General features: G+C 39.4%; 28 non-coding genes across 28 annotated transcripts; all 28 read left to right on the top strand.

The window, feature by feature from the left end:
* Positions 1-86: 86 nt before the first annotated feature.
* Trnag-gcc (transfer RNA glycine (anticodon GCC)) lies at positions 87-157 on the top strand. The gene has a single exon. It is a non-coding gene; the product is annotated as a tRNA-Gly (tRNA).
* A 316-nt stretch (positions 158-473) lies between these two features.
* Trnag-gcc (transfer RNA glycine (anticodon GCC)) lies at positions 474-544 on the top strand. Its single transcript has one exon. It is a non-coding gene; the product is annotated as a tRNA-Gly (tRNA).
* Positions 545-1,636: 1,092 nt separating this feature from the next.
* Positions 1,637-1,707, top strand: Trnag-gcc (transfer RNA glycine (anticodon GCC)). The gene has a single exon. It is a non-coding gene; the product is annotated as a tRNA-Gly (tRNA).
* Positions 1,708-2,797: 1,090 nt separating this feature from the next.
* Trnag-gcc (transfer RNA glycine (anticodon GCC)) lies at positions 2,798-2,868 on the top strand. The gene has a single exon. It is a non-coding gene; the product is annotated as a tRNA-Gly (tRNA).
* Positions 2,869-3,958: 1,090 nt separating this feature from the next.
* Positions 3,959-4,029, top strand: Trnag-gcc (transfer RNA glycine (anticodon GCC)). The gene has a single exon. It is a non-coding gene; the product is annotated as a tRNA-Gly (tRNA).
* Positions 4,030-4,346: 317 nt separating this feature from the next.
* Positions 4,347-4,417, top strand: Trnag-gcc (transfer RNA glycine (anticodon GCC)). Its single transcript has one exon. It is a non-coding gene; the product is annotated as a tRNA-Gly (tRNA).
* A 702-nt stretch (positions 4,418-5,119) lies between these two features.
* On the top strand, positions 5,120-5,190 carry Trnag-gcc (transfer RNA glycine (anticodon GCC)). The gene has a single exon. It is a non-coding gene; the product is annotated as a tRNA-Gly (tRNA).
* Positions 5,191-5,506: 316 nt separating this feature from the next.
* Trnag-gcc (transfer RNA glycine (anticodon GCC)) lies at positions 5,507-5,577 on the top strand. The gene has a single exon. It is a non-coding gene; the product is annotated as a tRNA-Gly (tRNA).
* A 316-nt stretch (positions 5,578-5,893) lies between these two features.
* Trnag-gcc (transfer RNA glycine (anticodon GCC)) lies at positions 5,894-5,964 on the top strand. Its single transcript has one exon. It is a non-coding gene; the product is annotated as a tRNA-Gly (tRNA).
* Positions 5,965-6,281: 317 nt separating this feature from the next.
* On the top strand, positions 6,282-6,352 carry Trnag-gcc (transfer RNA glycine (anticodon GCC)). Its single transcript has one exon. It is a non-coding gene; the product is annotated as a tRNA-Gly (tRNA).
* A 1,477-nt stretch (positions 6,353-7,829) lies between these two features.
* Positions 7,830-7,900, top strand: Trnas-gcu (transfer RNA serine (anticodon GCU)). Its single transcript has one exon. It is a non-coding gene; the product is annotated as a tRNA-Ser (tRNA).
* A 316-nt stretch (positions 7,901-8,216) lies between these two features.
* Trnag-gcc (transfer RNA glycine (anticodon GCC)) lies at positions 8,217-8,287 on the top strand. The gene has a single exon. It is a non-coding gene; the product is annotated as a tRNA-Gly (tRNA).
* A 317-nt stretch (positions 8,288-8,604) lies between these two features.
* On the top strand, positions 8,605-8,675 carry Trnag-gcc (transfer RNA glycine (anticodon GCC)). Its single transcript has one exon. It is a non-coding gene; the product is annotated as a tRNA-Gly (tRNA).
* A 1,477-nt stretch (positions 8,676-10,152) lies between these two features.
* Trnas-gcu (transfer RNA serine (anticodon GCU)) lies at positions 10,153-10,223 on the top strand. The gene has a single exon. It is a non-coding gene; the product is annotated as a tRNA-Ser (tRNA).
* Positions 10,224-10,539: 316 nt separating this feature from the next.
* Positions 10,540-10,610, top strand: Trnag-gcc (transfer RNA glycine (anticodon GCC)). The gene has a single exon. It is a non-coding gene; the product is annotated as a tRNA-Gly (tRNA).
* Positions 10,611-11,315: 705 nt separating this feature from the next.
* Positions 11,316-11,386, top strand: Trnag-gcc (transfer RNA glycine (anticodon GCC)). The gene has a single exon. It is a non-coding gene; the product is annotated as a tRNA-Gly (tRNA).
* Positions 11,387-11,702: 316 nt separating this feature from the next.
* On the top strand, positions 11,703-11,773 carry Trnag-gcc (transfer RNA glycine (anticodon GCC)). Its single transcript has one exon. It is a non-coding gene; the product is annotated as a tRNA-Gly (tRNA).
* A 317-nt stretch (positions 11,774-12,090) lies between these two features.
* Positions 12,091-12,161, top strand: Trnag-gcc (transfer RNA glycine (anticodon GCC)). Its single transcript has one exon. It is a non-coding gene; the product is annotated as a tRNA-Gly (tRNA).
* Positions 12,162-12,476: 315 nt separating this feature from the next.
* Trnag-gcc (transfer RNA glycine (anticodon GCC)) lies at positions 12,477-12,547 on the top strand. The gene has a single exon. It is a non-coding gene; the product is annotated as a tRNA-Gly (tRNA).
* A 318-nt stretch (positions 12,548-12,865) lies between these two features.
* Trnag-gcc (transfer RNA glycine (anticodon GCC)) lies at positions 12,866-12,936 on the top strand. Its single transcript has one exon. It is a non-coding gene; the product is annotated as a tRNA-Gly (tRNA).
* A 702-nt stretch (positions 12,937-13,638) lies between these two features.
* Positions 13,639-13,709, top strand: Trnag-gcc (transfer RNA glycine (anticodon GCC)). Its single transcript has one exon. It is a non-coding gene; the product is annotated as a tRNA-Gly (tRNA).
* Positions 13,710-14,025: 316 nt separating this feature from the next.
* Positions 14,026-14,096, top strand: Trnag-gcc (transfer RNA glycine (anticodon GCC)). The gene has a single exon. It is a non-coding gene; the product is annotated as a tRNA-Gly (tRNA).
* A 316-nt stretch (positions 14,097-14,412) lies between these two features.
* Positions 14,413-14,483, top strand: Trnag-gcc (transfer RNA glycine (anticodon GCC)). Its single transcript has one exon. It is a non-coding gene; the product is annotated as a tRNA-Gly (tRNA).
* Positions 14,484-14,800: 317 nt separating this feature from the next.
* On the top strand, positions 14,801-14,871 carry Trnag-gcc (transfer RNA glycine (anticodon GCC)). The gene has a single exon. It is a non-coding gene; the product is annotated as a tRNA-Gly (tRNA).
* A 318-nt stretch (positions 14,872-15,189) lies between these two features.
* Trnag-gcc (transfer RNA glycine (anticodon GCC)) lies at positions 15,190-15,260 on the top strand. Its single transcript has one exon. It is a non-coding gene; the product is annotated as a tRNA-Gly (tRNA).
* A 1,089-nt stretch (positions 15,261-16,349) lies between these two features.
* On the top strand, positions 16,350-16,420 carry Trnag-gcc (transfer RNA glycine (anticodon GCC)). The gene has a single exon. It is a non-coding gene; the product is annotated as a tRNA-Gly (tRNA).
* A 318-nt stretch (positions 16,421-16,738) lies between these two features.
* Trnag-gcc (transfer RNA glycine (anticodon GCC)) lies at positions 16,739-16,809 on the top strand. The gene has a single exon. It is a non-coding gene; the product is annotated as a tRNA-Gly (tRNA).
* A 702-nt stretch (positions 16,810-17,511) lies between these two features.
* Positions 17,512-17,582, top strand: Trnag-gcc (transfer RNA glycine (anticodon GCC)). The gene has a single exon. It is a non-coding gene; the product is annotated as a tRNA-Gly (tRNA).
* Positions 17,583-17,789: the final 207 nt, after the last annotated feature.

Below are 17,789 nucleotides of genomic sequence, written 5' to 3'. Positions count from 1 at the left end.
GGTGGCTGTGTAACAAAATTTATTTGTTTTTATTATACTAAAACTTATACGCAATGGCAAAAACATTTTAATTTTGTCATGAAACAGCATCGGTGGTTCAGTGGTAGAATTCTCGCCTGCCACGCGGGAGGCCCGGGTTCGATTCCCGGCCGATGCATTTTAGTGCCTAATTAGCCAATGAAAACGCTGTGACCACCGAGTGAGTATACGAAAAATGTTTATGTAGTTAGTATGATTATGCTTTCGTTAAAACATCAATTCACATTATGAAAGTGGTAGGAAAACCTTCCAAGCAAAGATTATTCTGCCGTGGGGATAAATAATGAACTGTTGTATCAATGTGATTAGGCAAAAAAGTTGCTGATAAGTCACAAAACATCTCGGGGAGGTGGCTGCGTAACTGAAATCATTGGGTTTTATCATCTTAAAAATTATACGCAATGGCAAAAACATTTTTGTTCTGTCATGAAACAGCATCGGTGGTTCAGTGGTAGAACTCTCGCCTGCCACGCAGGAGGCCCGGGTTCGATTCACGGCCGATGCATTTTGTTGCCTAATTAGGCAATAAAAACGCTGTGAACACCGCGTGAGTATACAAACAATGTTTATGTAGTTAGTATTATTATGCTTTCGTTAAAACATCAATTCACATTATGAAAATGGCAGGAAAACCTTCCAAGCAAAGATTCTTCTGCCGTTGGGATATATAATGAACTGTTGTATCAATGTGATTGGACAAAAAAGTTGCTGATAAGTCCAAAAACATCTCGGGGTGGTGGCTGCGTAACTGAAATCGTTAGGTTTTATCATCTTAAAAATTATACGCAATAGCAAAAACATTTTAGTTTTGTCATAAAACAGCATCGGTGGTTCAGTGATAGAATTCTCGCCTGCCACGCGGGAAGCCCGGGTTCGATTCCCGGCCGATGGATTTTGTTGCTTAATTAGGCAATAAAAACGCTGTGACCACCGAGTGAGTATACAAAAAGATGTTTATGTAGTTTGTATGATTATGCTTTCGTTAAAACATCAAATCACATTATGGAACTGGCAGGGAAACTTTCCAAGCAAATATGCTTTTGCCGTTGGGATAAATAATGAACTGTTGTATTATTATGATTGGGCGAAAAAGTTGCTGATAAGTCTGAAAACATCTCGAGGTGGTGGCTGTGTAACTGAAATCATTGGTTTTATTATACTAAAAATCATACGCAATGGCAAAAACATTTTAGTTTTGTCATGAATTTGCATCGGTGGTTCAGTGGTAGAATTCTCGCCTGCCACGCAGGAGGCTTGGGTTCGATTCCCGGCCGATGCATTTTGTTGCCTAATCAGCCAATGAAAACGCTGTGACCATCAAGTTAGTATACAAAAAGATGTTTTATGTAGATTGTATGATTATGCTTTCGTTAAAACATCACTTCGCATTATGAAACTGGCAGAAAAACCTTCCAAGCAAAGATTCTTCAGCCGTTGGGATAAATAATGAACTGTTGTATCTATGTGATATGGCAAAAAAGTTGCTGACAAGTCCGAAAACATTTCGAGGTGGTGGCTGTGTAACTGAAACCATTGGGTTTTATCATACTAAAAAATATACGCAAGGGCAAAAACATTTTAATTTGGTCATGAAACAGCATCGGTGGTTCAGTGGTAGAATTCTCGACTGCCACGCGGGAGGCCTGGGTTCGATTCCCGGCCGATGCATTTTGTTGCCTAACTAGCCAATGAAAACGCTGTGACCACCAAGTGAGTATACAAAAAGATGTTTATGTAGTTTGTATGATTATGCTTTCGTTAAAACATCAAATCGCATTATGGAACTGGCAGGGAAACTTTCCAAGCAAATATGCTTTTGCCGTTGGGATAAATAATGAACTGTTGTATTATTGTGATTGGGCGAAAAAGTTGCTGATAAGTCTGAAAACATCTCGAGGTTGTGGCTGTGTAACCAAAATCATTGTTTTTTTTATTGCAGAACACATTCAATAGCAAATCCATTTTTGTGATGTCACGAGACAGCATCAGTGGTTCCGTAGTAGAATTCTCGCCTGCCACGTGCGAGGCCCAAGTTTGAATCCCGGCCTACGCATTTTCTTGCCTAATGAGCCAATGACAACGCCGTGACCATCAAGTGGGTATGCAAAAAATATGTTTATATAGTTTGTATGATTATTCTTTCGTTAAAATATCAATTCGGATTATGAAACTGGCAGAAAAACATTCCAAGCAAATATGCTGCTGCCATTTGGATAAATAATGAACTGTTGTGTTATTGTGATTGGGCGGAAAGTTGCTGATCAGTCTGAAAAAAACTCGAGGTGGTGGCTGTGTAACAAAGATCATTTGTTTTTATTATACTAAAACTTATACGCAATGGCAAAAACATTTTAATTTTGTCATGAAACAGCATCGGTGGTTCAGTGGTAGAATTCTCCCTTGCCAAGCAGGAAGCTTGGGTTCGATTCTCGGCCAACGCATTTTGTTGCCTAAATAGCCAATGAAAACACTGTGACCACCAAGTGAGTATACAAAAAGATGTTTATGTAGTTTGTATGATTACGCTTTTGTTAAAACGTCAATTCGCATTTTGAAACTAGCAGGAAAACCTTCCAAGCAAAGATTGTTCGGCCGGTGGGATATATAATGAACTGTTTTATCAATGTGATATGGCAAAAAAGTTGCTGATAAGTCCAAAAACATCTCGGGGTGGTGGCTGCGTAACTGAAATCATTGGGTTTTATCATCTTAAAATTTATACGCAATAGCAAAAACGTTTTAGTTTTGTCATGAAACAGCATCGGTGGTTCAGTGGTAGAATTCTCGCCTGCCACGCGGGAGGCCCGGGTTCGATTCCCGGCCGATGCATTTTAGTGCCTAATTAGCCAATGAAAACGCTCTGACCACCGATTGAGTATACAAAAAGATGTTTATGTAGTTTGTATGATTATGCTTTCGTTAAAACATCAAATCGCATTATGGAACTGGCAGGGAAACTTTCCAAGCAAATATGCTTTTGCCGTTGGGATAAATAATGAACTGTTGTATTATTGTGATTGGGCGAAAAAGTTGCTGATAAGTCTGAAAACATCTCGAGGTTGTGGCTGTGTAACCAAAATCATTGTTTTTTTTATTGCAGAACACATTCAATAGCAAATCCATTTTTGTGATGTCACGAGACAGCATCAGTGGTTCCGTAGTAGAATTCTCGCCTGCCACGTGCGAGGCCCAAGATTGAATCCCGGCCTACGCATTTTCTTGCCTAATGAGCCAATGACAACGCCGTGACCATCAAGTGGGTATGCAAAAAATATGTTTATATAGTTTGTATGATTATTCTTTCGTTAAAATATCAATTCGGATTATGAAACTGGCAGAAAAACATTCCAAGCAAATATGCTGCTGCCATTTGGATAAATAATGAACTGTTGTGTTATTGTGATTGGGCGGAAAGTTGCTGATCAGTCTGAAAAAAACTCGAGGTGGTGGCTGTGTAACAAAGATCATTTGTTTTTATTATACTAAAACTTATACGCAATGGCAAAAACATTTTAATTTTGTCATGAAACAGCATCGGTGGTTCAGTGGTAGAATTCTCCCTTGCCAAGCAGGAAGCTTGGGTTCGATTCTCGGCCAACGCATTTTGTTGCCTAAATAGCCAATGAAAACACTGTGACCACCAAGTGAGTATACAAAAAGATGTTTATGTAGTTTGTATGATTACGCTTTTGTTAAAACGTCAATTCGCATTTTGAAACTAGCAGGAAAACCTTCCAAGCAAAGATTGTTCGGCCAGTGGGATATATAATGAACTGTTGTATCAATGTGATATGGCAAAAAAGTTGCTGATAAGTCCAAAAACATCTCGGGGTGGTGGCTGCGTAACTGAAATCATTGGGTTTTATCATCTTAAAATTTATACGCAATAGCAAAAACATTTTAGTTTTGTCATGAAACAGCATCGGTGGTTCAGTGGTAGAATTCTCGCCTGCCACGCGGGAGGCCCGGGTTCGATTCCCGGCCGATGGATTTTGTTGCCTAATTAGGCAATGAAAACGCTGTGACCACCAAGTGAGTATACAAAGAGATGTTTATGTAGTTTGTATGATTATGCTTTCGTTAAAACATCACTTCGCATTATGAAACTGGCAGAAAAACCTTCCAAGCAAAGATTCTTCTGCCGTTGGGATAAATAATGAACTGTTGTATCAATGTGATATGGCAAAAAAGTTGCTGATAAGTCCAAAAACATCTCGGGGTGGTGGCTGCGTAACTGAAATCATTGGGTTTTATCATCTTGAAAATTATACGCAATAGCAAAAACGTTTTAGTTTTGTCATGAAACAGCATCGGTGGTTCAGTGGTAGAATTCTCGCCTGCCACGCGGGAGGCCCGGGTTCGATTCCCGGCCGATGCATTTTAGTGCCTAATTAGCCAATGAAAACGCTGTGACCACCAAGTGAGTATACAAAAAGATGTTTATGTAGTTTGTATGATTATACTTTCGTCAAAACATCAAGTCGCATTAGCTAACTAGAAGGAAAACTTTCCAAGCAAATATGCTTCTACCGTTGGGATAACTAATGGACTGTTGTATTAATGTGATTGGGCGAAAAAGTTGCTGATGAGTCTGAAAACATCTCGAGGTTGTGGCTGTGTAACCAAAATCATTGTTTTTCTTATTGCAGAACACATTCAATAGCAAATCCATTTTTGTGATGACACGAGACAGCATCAGTGGTTCCGTAGTAGTATTCTCGCCTGCCACGTGGGAGGCCCAAGATTATATCCCGGCCTATGCATTTTTTTGCCTAATGAGCCAATGACAACGCCGTGACCATCAAGTGGGTATGCAAAAAATATGTTTATATAGTTTGTATGATTATTCTTTCGTTAAATTATCAATTCGGATTATGAAACTGGCAGGAAAACATTCCAAGCAAATAAGCTGCTGCCATTTGGATAAATAACGAACTGTTGTGTTAATGTGATTGGGCGAAAAGTTGCTGATCAGTCTGAAAAAATCTCGAGGTGGTGGCTGTGTAACAAAATTTATTTGTTTTTATTATACTAAAACTTATACGCAATGGCAAAAACATTTTAATTTTGTCATGAAACAGCATCGGTGGTTCAGTGGTAGAATTCTCGCCTGCCACGCGGGAGGCCCGGGTTCGATTCTCGGCCGATGCATTTTAGTGCCTAATTAGCCAATGAAAATGCTGTGACCACCGAGCGAGTATACGAAAAATGTTTATGTAGTTAGTATGATTATGCTTTCGTTAAAACATCAATTCACATTATGAAAGTGGTAGGAAAACCTTCCAAGCAAAGATTGTTCTGCCGTTGGGATAAATAATGAACTGTTGTATCAATGTGATTAGGCAAAAAAGTTGCTGATAAGTCCCAAAACATCTCGGGGAGGAGGCTGCGTAACTGAAATCATTGGGTTTTATCATCTTAAAAATTATACGCAATGGCAAAAACATTTTAGTTTTGTCATGAAACAGCATCGGTGGTTCAGTGGTAGAATTCTCGCCTGCCACGTGGGAGGCCCGGGTTCGATTCCCGGCCGATGCATTTTGTTGCCTATTTAGGCAATAAAAACGCTGTGACGACCGAGTGAGTATACAAAAAATGTTTATGTAGTTAGAATGATTATGCTTTCGTTAAAACATCAATTCACATTATGAAAGTGGTAGGAAAACCTTCCAAGCAAAGATTTTTCTGCCGTTGGGATAAATAATGAACTGTTGTATCAATGTGATTGGGCAAAAAAGTTGCTGATAAGTCCTAAAACATCTCGAGGAGGTGGCTGCGTAACTGAAATCATTGGGTTTTATCATCTTAAAAATTATACGCAATAGCAAAAACATTTTAGTTTTGTCATGAAACAGCATCGGTGGTTCAGTGGTAGAATTCTCGCCTGCCACGCGGGAGGCCTGGGTTCGATTCCCGGCCGATGCGTTTTGTTGCCTAACTAGCCAATGAAAACGCTGTGACCACCAAGTGAGTATACAAAAAGATGTTTATGTAGTTTGTATGATTATGCTTTCGTTAAAACATCAAATCGCATTATGGAACTGGCAGGGAAACTTTCCAAGCAAATATGCTTTTGCCGTTGGGATAAATAATGAACTGTTGTATCAATGTGATTGGGCAAAAAAGTTGCTGATAAGTCCTAAAACATCTCGGGGAGGTGGCTGCGTAACTGAAATCATTGGGTTTTATCATTTTAAAAATTATACGCAATAGCAAAAACGTTTTAGTTTTGTCATGAAACAGCATCGGTGGTTCAGTGGTAGAATTCTCGCCTGCCACGCGGGAGGCCCGGGTTCGATTCCCGGCCGATGCATTTTAGTGCCTAATTAGCCAATGAAAACGCTCTGACCACCGATTGAGTATACAAAAAATGTTTATGTAGTTAGTATGATTATGCTTTCGTTAAAATATCAATTCACATTATGAAACTGGCAGGAAAACTTTCCAAGCAAAGATTCTTCTGCTGTTTGGATAAATAATGAACTGTTGTATCAATGTAATATGGCAAAAAAGTTGCTGATAAATCCAAAAACATCTCGGGGTGGTGGCTGCGTAACTGAAATCATTGGGTTTTATCATCTTAAAAATTATACGCAATAGCAAAAACGTTTTAGTTTTGTCATGAAACAGCATCGGTGGTTCAGTGGTAGAATTCTCGCCTGCCACGCGGGAGGCCCGGGTTCGATTCCCGACCGATGGATTTTCTTGCCTAATTAGGCAATGAAATCGCTCTGACCACCAAGTGAGTATACAAAAAGATGTTTATGTAGTTTGTATGATTATGCTTTCGTTAAAACATCAAGTCGCATTATGTAACTAGCAGGAAACCTTTCCAAGCAAATATGCTTCTACCGTTGGGATAACTAATGGACTGTTGTATTAATGTGATTGGGCGAAAAAGTTGCTGATGAGTCTGAAAACATCTCGAGGTTGTGGCTGTGCAACCAAAATCATTGTTTTTTTTATTGCAGAACACATTCATTAGCAAATCCATGTTTGTGATGTCACGAGACAGCATCAGTGGTTCCGTAGTAGAATTCTCGCCTGCCACGTGGGAGGCCCAAGATTGAATCCCGGCCTACGCATTTTTTTGCCTAATGAGCCAATGACAACGCCGAGACCATCAAGTGGATATGCAAAAAATATGTTTATATAGTTTGTATGATTATTCTTTCGTTAAAATATCAATTCGGATTATGAAACTGGCAGGAAAACATTCCAAGCAAATATGCTGCTGCCATTTGGATAAATAATGAACTGTTGTGTTAATGTGATTGGGCGAAAAGTTGCTGATCAGTCTGAAAAAATCTCGAGGTGGTGGCTGTGAAAAAAAAAATTATTTGTTTTTATTATACCAAAACTTATACGCAATGGCAAAAACATTTTAATTTTGTCATGAAACAGCATCAGTGGTTCAGTGGTAGAATTCTCCCTTGCCACGCAGGAAGCTTGGGTTCGATTCTCGGCCGACGCATTTTGTTGCCTAAATAGCCAATGAAAACGCTGTGACCACCGAGCGAGTATACGAAAAATGTTTATGTAGTTAGTATGATTATGCTTTCGTTAAAACATCAATTCACATTATGAAAGTGGTAGGAAAACCTTCCAAGCAAAGATTGTTCTGCCGTTGGGATAAATAATGAACTGTTGTATCAATGTGATTGGGCAAAAAAGTTGCTGATAAGTCCTAAAACATCTCGGGGAGGTGGCTGCGTAACTGAAATCATTGGGTTTTATCATCTTAAAAATTATACGCAACAGCAAAAACATTTTAGTTTTGTCATGAAACAGCATCGGTGGTTCAGTGATAGAATTCTCGCCTGCTACGCGGGAGGCCCAGGTTCGATTCCCGGCCGATGCATTTTAGTGCCTAATTAGGCAATGAAAACGCTGTGACCACCGCGTGAGTATACAAAAAATGTTTATGTAGTTAGTATTATTATGCTTTCGTTAAAACATCAATTCACATTATGAAAATGGCAGGAAAACCTTCCAAGCAAAGATTCTTCTGCCGTTGGGATATATAATGAACTGTTGCATTAATGTGATTGGGCGAAAAAGTTGCTGATGAGTCTGAAAACATCTCGAGGTTGTGGCTGTGTAACCAAAATCATTGGGTTTTATCATACTAAAAATTATACGCAATGGCAAAAACATTTTAATTTGGTCATGAAACAGCATCGGTGGTTCGGTGGTAGAATTCTCGCCTGCCACGCGGGAGGCCCGGGTTCGATTCCCGGCCGATGCATTTTGTTGCCTAACTAGCCAATGAAAACGCTGTGACCACCAAGTGAGTATACAAAAAGATGTTTATGTAGTTTGTATGATTATGCTTTCGTTAAAACATCAAATCGCATTATGGAACTGGCAGGGAAACTTTCCAAGCAAATATGCTTTTGCCGTTGGGATAAATAATGAACTGTTGTATCAATGTGATTGGGCAAAAAAGTTGCTGATAAGTCCTAAAACATCTCGGGGAGGTGGCTGCGTAACTGAAATCATTGGGTTTTATCATCTTAAAAATTATACGCATTAGCAAAAACGTTTTAGTTTTGTCATGAAACAGCATCGGTGGTTCAGTGGTAGAATTCTCGCCTGCCACGCGGGAGGCCCGGGTTCGATTCCCGGCCGATGCATTTTAGTGCCTAATTAGCCAATGAAAACGCTCTGACCACCGATTGAGTATACAAAAAATGTTTATGTAGTTAGTATGATTATGCTTTCGTTAAAATATCAATTCACATTATGAAACTGGCAGGAAAACTTTCCAAGCAAAGATTCTTCTGCTGTTTGGATAAATAATGAACTGTTGTATCAATGTAATATGGCAAAAAAGTTGCTGATAAATCCAAAAACATCTCGGGGTGGTGGCTGCGTAACTGAAATCATTGGGTTTTATCATCTTAAAAATTATACGCAATAGCAAAAACGTTTTAGTTTTGTCATGAAACAGCATCGGTGGTTCAGTGGTAGAATTCTCGCCTGCCACGCGGGAGGCCCGGGTTCGATTCCCGACCGATGGATTTTCTTGCCTAATTAGGCAATGAAATCGCTCTGACCACCAAGTGAGTATACAAAAAGATGTTTATGTAGTTTGTATGATTATGCTTTCGTTAAAACATCAAGTCGCATTATGTAACTAGCAGGAAACCTTTCCAAGCAAATATGCTTCTACCGTTGGGATAACTAATGGACTGTTGTATTAATGTGATTGGGCGAAAAAGTTGCTGATGAGTCTGAAAACATCTCGAGGTTGTGGCTGTGCAACCAAAATCATTGTTTTTTTTATTGCAGAACACATTCATTAGCAAATCCATGTTTGTGATGTCACGAGACAGCATCAGTGGTTTCGTAGTAGAATTCTCGCCTGCCACGTGGGAGGCCCAAGATTGAATCCCGGCCTACGCATTTTTTTGCCTAATGAGCCAATGACAACGCCGTGACCATCAAGTGGATATGCAAAAAATATGTTTATATAGTTTGTATGATTATTCTTTCGTTAAAATATCAATTCGGATTATGAAACTGGCAGGAAAACATTCCAAGCAAATATGCTGCTGCCATTTGGATAAATAATGAACTGTTGTGTTAATGTGATTGGGCAAAAAGTTGCTGATCAGTCTGAAAAAATCTCGAGGTGGTGGCTGTGAAAAAAAAAATTATTTGTTTTTATTATACCAAAACTTATACGCAATGGCAAAAACATTTTAATTTTGTCATGAAACAGCATCAGTGGTTCAGTGGTAGAATTCTCCCTTGCCACGCAGGAAGCTTGGGTTCGATTCTCGGCCGACGCATTTTGTTGCCTAAATAGCCAATGAAAACGCTGTGACCACCGAGCGAGTATACGAAAAATGTTTATGTAGTTAGTATGATTATGCTTTCGTTAAAACATCAATTCACATTATGAAAGTGGTAGGAAAACCTTCCAAGCAAAGATTCTTCTGCCGTTGGCATAAATAATGAACTGTTGTATCAATGTGATTGGGCAAAAAAGTTGCTGATAAGTCCTAAAACATCTCGGGGAGGTGGCTGCGTAACTGAAATCATTGGGTTTTATCATCTTAAAAATTATACGCAACAGCAAAAACATTTTAGTTTTGTCATGAAACAGCATCGGTGGTTCAGTGATAGAATTCTCGCCTGCTACGCGGGAGGCCCAGGTTCGATTCCCGGCCGATGCATTTTAGTGCCTAATTAGGCAATGAAAACGCTGTGACCACCGCGTGAGTATACAAAAAATGTTTATGTAGTTAGTATTATTATGCTTTCGTTAAAACATCAATTCACATTATGAAAATGGCAGGAAAACCTTCCAAGCAAAGATTCTTCTGCCGTTGGGATATATAATGAACTGTTGCATTAATGTGATTGGGCGAAAAAGTTGCTGATGAGTCTGAAAACATCTCGAGGTTGTGGCTGTGTAACCAAAATCATTGGGTTTTATCATACTAAAAATTATACGCAATGGCAAAAACATTTTAATTTGGTCATGAAACAGCATCGGTGGTTCGGTGGTAGAATTCTCGCCTGCCACGCGGGAGGCCCGGGTTCGATTCCCGGCCGATGCATTTTGTTGCCTAACTAGCCAATGAAAACGCTGTGACCACCAAGTGAGTATACAAAAAGATGTTTATGTAGTTTGTATGATTATGCTTTCGTTAAAACATCAAATCACATTATGGAACTGGCAGGGAAACTTTCCAAGCAAATATGCTTTTGCCGTTGGGATAAATAATGAACTGTTGTATTAATGTGATTGGGCGAAAAAGTTGCTGATAAGTCTGAAAACATTTCGAGGTGGTGGCTGTGTAACTAAAATCATTGATTTTATTATACTAAAAATCATACGCAATGGCAAAAACATTTTAGTTTTGTCATGAAACGGCATCGGTGGTTCAGTGGTAGAATTCTCGCCTGCCACGCAGGAGGCCTGGGTTCGATTCCAGGCCGATGCATTTTGTTGCCTAATCAGCCAATGAAAACGCTGTGACCATCAAGTTAGTATACAAAAAGATGTTTTATGTAGATTGTATGATTATGCTTTCGTTAAAACATCACTTCGCATTATGAAACTGGCAGAAAAACCTTCCAAACAAAGATTGTTCTGCCGTTGGGATAAATAATGAACTGTTGTATCAATGTGATTAGGCAAAAAAGTTGCTGATAAGTCCCAAAACATCTCGGGGAGGAGGCTGCGTAACTGAAATCATTGGGTTTTATCATCTTAAAAATTATACGCAATGGCAAAAACATTTTAGTTTTGTCATGAAACAGCATCGGTGGTTCAGTGGTAGAATTCTCGCCTGCCACGTGGGAGGCCCGGGTTCGATTCCCGGCCGATGCATTTTGTTGCCTATTTAGGCAATAAAAACGCTGTGACGACCGAGTGAGTATACAAAAAATGTTTATGTAGTTAGAATGATTATGCTTTCGTTAAAACATCAATTCACATTATGAAAGTGGTAGGAAAACCTTCCAAGCAAAGATTTTTCTGCCGTTGGGATAAATAATGAACTGTTGTATCAATGTGATTGGACAAAAAAGTTGCTGATAAGTCCAAAAACATCTCGGGGTGGTGGCTGCGTAACTGAAATCAATAGGTTTTATCATCTTAAAAGTTATACGCAATAGCAAAAACATTTTAGTTTTGTCATAAAACAGCATCGGTGGTTCAGTGGTAGAATTCTCGCCTGCCACGCGGGAGGCCCGGGTTCGATTCCCGGCCGATGGATTTTGTTGCTTAATTAGGCAATAAAAACGCTGTGACCACCGAGTGAGTATACAAAAAGATGTTTATGTAGTTTGTATGATTATGCTTTCGTTAAAACATCAAGCCGCATTATGTAACTAGCAGGAAAACTTTCCAAGCAAGTATGCTTCTACCGTTGGGATAACTAATGGACTGTTGTATTAATGTGATTGGGCGAAAAAGTTGCTGATGAGTCTGAAAACATCTCGAGGTTGTGGCTGCGTAACCAAAATCATTGGGTTTTATCATACTAAAAATTATACGCAATGGCAAAAACATTTTAATTTGGTCATGAAACAGCATTGGTGGTTCGGTGGTAGAATTCTCGCCTGCCACGCGGGAGGCCCGGGTTCGATTCCCGGCCGATGCATTTTGTTGCCTAATTAGGCAATGAAAACGCTGTGACCATCAAGTGAGTATACAAAAAGATGTTTATGTAGTTTGTATGATTATGCTTTCGTTAAAACATCAAATCACATTATGGAACTGGCAGGGAAACTTTCCAAGCAAATATGCTTTTGCCGTTGGGATAAATAATGAACTGTTGTAATAATGTGATTGGGCGAAAAGTTGCTGATAAGTCTGAAAACATCTCGAGGTGGTGGCTGTGTAACTAAAATCATTGATTTTATTATACTAAAAATCATACGCAATGGCAAAAACATTTTAGTTTTGTCATGAAACGGCATCGGTGGTTCAGTGGTAGAATTCTCGCCTGCCACGCAGGAGGCCTGGGTTCGATTCCCGGCCGATGCATTTTGTTGCCTAATCAGCCAATGAAAACGCTGTGACCATCAAGTTAGTATACAAAAAGATGTTTTATGTAGATTGTATGATTATGCTTTCGTTAAAACATCACTTCGCATTATGAAACTGGCAGAAAAACCTTCCAAGCAAAGATTCTTCTGCCGTTGGGATAAATAATGAACTGTTGTATCAATGTGATATGGCAAAAAAGTTGCTGATAAGTCCAAAAACATCTCGGGGTGGTGGCTGCGTAACTGAAATCATTGGGTTTTATCATCTTGAAAATTATACGCAATAGCAAAAACGTTTTAGTTTTGTCATGAAACAGCATCGGTGGTTCAGTGGTAGAATTCTCGCCTGCCACGCGGGAGGCCCGGGTTCGATTCCCGGCCGATGCATTTTAGTGCCTAATTAGCCAATGAAAACGCTGTGACCACCAAGTGAGTATACAAAAAGATGTTTATGTAGTTTGTATGATTATACTTTCGTTAAAACATCAAGTCGCATTAGCTAACTAGAAGGAAAACTTTCCAAGCAAATATGCTTCTACAGTTGGGATAACTAATGGACTGTTGTATTAATGTGATTGGGCGAAAAAGTTGCTGATGAGTCTGAAAACATCTCGAGGTTGTGGCTGTGTAACCAAAATCATTGTTTTTCTTATTGCAGAACACATTCAATAGCAAATCCATTTTTGTGATGACACGAGACAGCATCAGTGGTTCCGTAGTAGTATTCTCGCCTGCCACGTGGGAGGCCCAAGATTAAATCCCGGCCTATGCATTTTTTTGCCTAATGAGCCAATGACAACGCCGTGACCATCAAGTGGGTATGCAAAAAATATGTTTATATAGTTTGTATGATTATTCTTTCGTTAAATTATCAATTCGGATTATGAAACTGGCAGGAAAACATTCCAAGCAAATAAGCTGCTGCCATTTGGATAAATAATGAACTGTTGTGTTAATGTGATTGGGCGAAAAGTTGCTGATCAGTCTGAAAAAATCTCGAGGTGGTGGCTGTGTAACAAAATTTATTTGTTTTTATTATACTAAAACTTATACGCAATGGCAAAAACATTTTAATTTTGTCATGAAACAGCATCGGTGGTTCAGTGGTAGAATTCTCGCCTGCCACGCGGGAGGCCCGGGTTCGATTCTCGGCCGATGCATTTTAGTGCCTAATTAGCCAATGAAAATGCTGTGACCACCGAGCGAGTATACGAAAAATGTTTATATAGTTAGTATGATTATGCTTTCGTTAAAACATCAATTCACATTATGAAAGTGGTAGGAAAACCTTCCAAGCAAAGATTGTTCTGCCGTTGGGATAAATAATGAACTGTTGTATCAATGTGATTAGGCAAAAAAGTTGCTGATAAGTCCCAAAACATCTCGGGGAGGAGGCTGCGTAACTGAAATCATTGGGTTTTATCATCTTAAAAATTATACGCAATGGCAAAAACATTTTAGTTTTGTCATGAAACAGCATCGGTGGTTCAGTGGTAGAATTCTCGCCTGCCACGTGGGAGGCCCGGGTTCGATTCCCGGCCGATGCATTTTGTTGCCTATTTAGGCAATAAAAACGCTGTGACGACCGAGTGAGTATACAAAAAATGTTTATGTAGTTAGAATGATTATGCTTTCGTTAAAACATCAATTCACATTATGAAAGTGGTAGGAAAACCTTCCAAGCAAAGATTTTTCTGCCGTTGGGATAAATAATGAACTGTTGTATCAATGTGATTGGGCAAAAAAGTTGCTGATAAGTCCTAAAACATCTCGGGGAGGTGGCTGCGTAACTGAAATCATTGGGTTTTATCATCTTAAAAATTATACGCAATAGCAAAAACATTTTAGTTTTGTCATGAAACAGCATCGGTGGTTCAGTGGTAGAATTCTCGCCTGCCACGCGGGAGGCCTGGGTTCGATTCCCGGCCGATGCGTTTTGTTGCCTAACTAGCCAATGAAAACGCTGTGACCACCAAGTGAGTATACAAAAAGATGTTTATGTAGTTTGTATGATTATGCTTTCGTTAAAACATCAAATCGCATTATGGAACTGGCAGGGAAACTTTCCAAGCAAATATGCTTTTGCCGTTGGGATAAATAATGAACTGTTGTATCAATGTGATTGGGCAAAAAAGTTGCTGATAAGTCCTAAAACATCTCGGGGAGGTGGCTGCGTAACTGAAATCATTGGGTTTTATCATCTTAAAAATTATACGCAATAGCAAAAACGTTTTAGTTTTGTCATGAAACGGCATCGGTGGTTCAGTGGTAGAATTCTCGCCTGCCACGCAGGAGGCCCGGGTTCGATTCCCGGCCGATGCATTTTGTTGCCTAATCAGCCAATGAAAACGCTGTGACCATCAAGTTAGTATACAAAAAGATGTTTTATGTAGATTGTATGATTATGCTTTCGTTAAAACATCACTTCGCATTATGAAACTGGCAGAAAAACCTTCCAAGCAAAGATTCTTCTGCCGTTGGGATAAATAATGAACTGTTGTATCAATGTGATATGGCAAAAAAGTTGCTGATAAGTCCAAAAACATCTCGGGGTGGTGGCTGCGTAACTGAAATCATTGGGTTTTATCATCTTGAAAATTATACGCAATAGCAAAAACGTTTTAGTTTTGTCATGAAACAGCATCGGTGGTTCAGTGGTAGAATTCTCGCCTGCCACGCGGGAGGCCCGGGTTCGATTCCCGGCCGATGCATTTTAGTGCCTAATTAGCCAATGAAAACGCTGTGACCACCAAGTGAGTATACAAAAAGATGTTTATGTAGTTTGTATGATTATACTTTCGTTAAAACATCAAGTCGCATTAGCTAACTAGAAGGAAAACTTTCCAAGCAAATATGCTTCTACAGTTGGGATAACTAATGGACTGTTGTATTAATGTGATTGGGCGAAAAAGTTGCTGATGAGTCTGAAAACATCTCGAGGTTGTGGCTGTGCAACCAAAATCATTGTTTTTTTTATTGCAGAACACATTCAATAGCAAATCCATGTTTGTGATGTCACGAGACAGCATCAGTGGTTCCGTAGTAGAATTCTCGCCTGCCACGTGGGAGGCCCAAGATTGAATCCCGGCCTACGCATTTTTTTGCCTAATTAGCCAATGACAACGCCGTGACCATCAAGTGGATATGCAAAAATATGTTTATATAGTTTGTATGATTATTCTTTCGTTAAAATATCAATTCGGATTATGAAACTGGCAGGAAAACATTCCAAGCAAATATGCTGCTGCCATTTGGATAAATAATGAACTGTTGTGTTAATGTGATTGGGCAAAAAGTTGCTGATCAGTCTGAAAAAATCTCGAGGTGGTGGCTGTGAAAAAAAAAATTATTTGTTTTTATTATACCAAAACTTATACGCAATGGCAAAAACATTTTAATTTTGTCATGAAACAGCATCAGTGGTTCAGTGGTAGAATTCTCCCTTGCCACGCAGGAAGCTTGGGTTCGATTCTCGGCCGACGCATTTTGTTGCCTAAATAGCCAATGAAAACGCTGTGACCACCGAGCGAGTATACGAAAAATGTTTATGTAGTTAGTATGATTATGCTTTCGTTAAAACATCAATTCACATTATGAAAGTGGTAGGAAAACCTTCCAAGCAAAGATTCTTCTGCCGTTGGGATATATAATGAACTGTTGTATCAATGTGATTAGGCAAAAAAGTTGCTGATAAGTCCGAAAACATTTCGAGGTGGTGGCTGTGTAACTGAAACCATTGGGTTTTATCATCTTAAAATTTATACGCAATAGCAAAAACATTTTAGTTTTGTCATGAAACAGCATCGGTGGTTCAGTTGTAGAATTCTCGCCTGCCACGCGGGAGGCCCGGGTTCGATTCCCGGCCGATGCATTTTGTTGCCTAATCAGCCAATGAAAACGCTGTGACCATCAAGTTAGTATACAAAAAGATGTTTTATGTAGATTGTAAGATTATGCTTTCGTTAAAACATCACTTCGCATTATGAAACTGGCAGAAAAATCTTCCAAGCAAAGATTCTTCTGCCGTTGGGATAAATAATGAACTGTTGTATCAATGTGATATGGCAAAAAAGTTGCTGATAAGTCCAAAAACATCTCGGGGTGGTGGCTGCGTAACTGAAATCATTGGGTTTTATCATCTTAAAACTTATACGCAATAGCAAAAATGTTTTAGTTTTGTCATGAAACAGCATCGGTGGTTCAGTGGTAGAATTCTCGCCTGCCACGCGGGAGGCCCGGGTTCGATTCCCGGCCGATGCATTTTAGTGCCTAATTAGCCAATGAAAACGCTGTGACCACCAAGTGAGTAAACAAAAAGATGTTTATGTAGTTTGTATGATTATGCTTTCGTTAAAACATCAAGTCGCATTATGTAACTAGAAGGAAAACTTTCCAAGCAAATATGCTTCTACCGTTGGGATAACTAATGGACTGTTGTATTAATGTGATTGGGCGAAAAAGTTGCTGATGAGTCTGAAAACATCTCGAGGTTGTGGCGGTGTAACCAAAATCATTGTTTTTCTTATTGCAGAACACATTCAATAGCAAATCCATTTTTGCGATGTCACGAGACAGCATCAGTGGTTCCGTAGTAGTATTCTCGCCTGCCACGTGGGAGGCCCAAGATTAAATCCCGGCCTATGCATTTTTTTGCCTAATGAGCCAATGACAACGCCGTGACCATCAAGTGGGTATGCAAAAAATATGTTTATATAGTTTGTATGATTATTCTTTCGTTAAGTTATCAATTCGGATTATGAAACTGGCAGGAAAACATTCCAAGCAAATATGCTGCTGCCATTTGGATAAATAATGAACTGTTGTGTTAATGTGATTGGGCGAAAAGTTGCTGATCAGTCTGAAAAAATCTCGAGGTGGTGGCTGTGTAACAAAATTTATTTGTTTTTATTATACTAAAACTTATACGCAATGGCAAAAACATTTTAATTTTGTCATGAAACAGCATCGGTGGTTCAGTGGTAGAATTCTTGCCTGCCACGCGGGACGCCCGGGTTCGATTCCCGGCCGATGCATTTTAGTGCCTAATTAGCCAATGAAAACGCTGTGACCACCGAGTGAGTATGCGAAAAATGTTTATGTAGTTTGTATGATTACGCTTTTGTTAAAACGTCAATTCGCATTTTGAAACTAGCAGGAAAACCTTCCAAGCAAAGATTGTTCGGCCGGTGGGATATATAATGAACTGTTGTATCAATGTGATTAGGCAAAAAAGTTGCTGA

Source organism: Watersipora subatra, chromosome 3 (genome assembly GCF_963576615.1).
Source record: "Watersipora subatra chromosome 3, tzWatSuba1.1, whole genome shotgun sequence".
Lineage (NCBI taxonomy): Eukaryota > Metazoa > Bryozoa > Gymnolaemata > Cheilostomatida > Watersiporidae > Watersipora > Watersipora subatra.
This window is presented reverse-complemented; position numbering and strand designations above follow the sequence as displayed.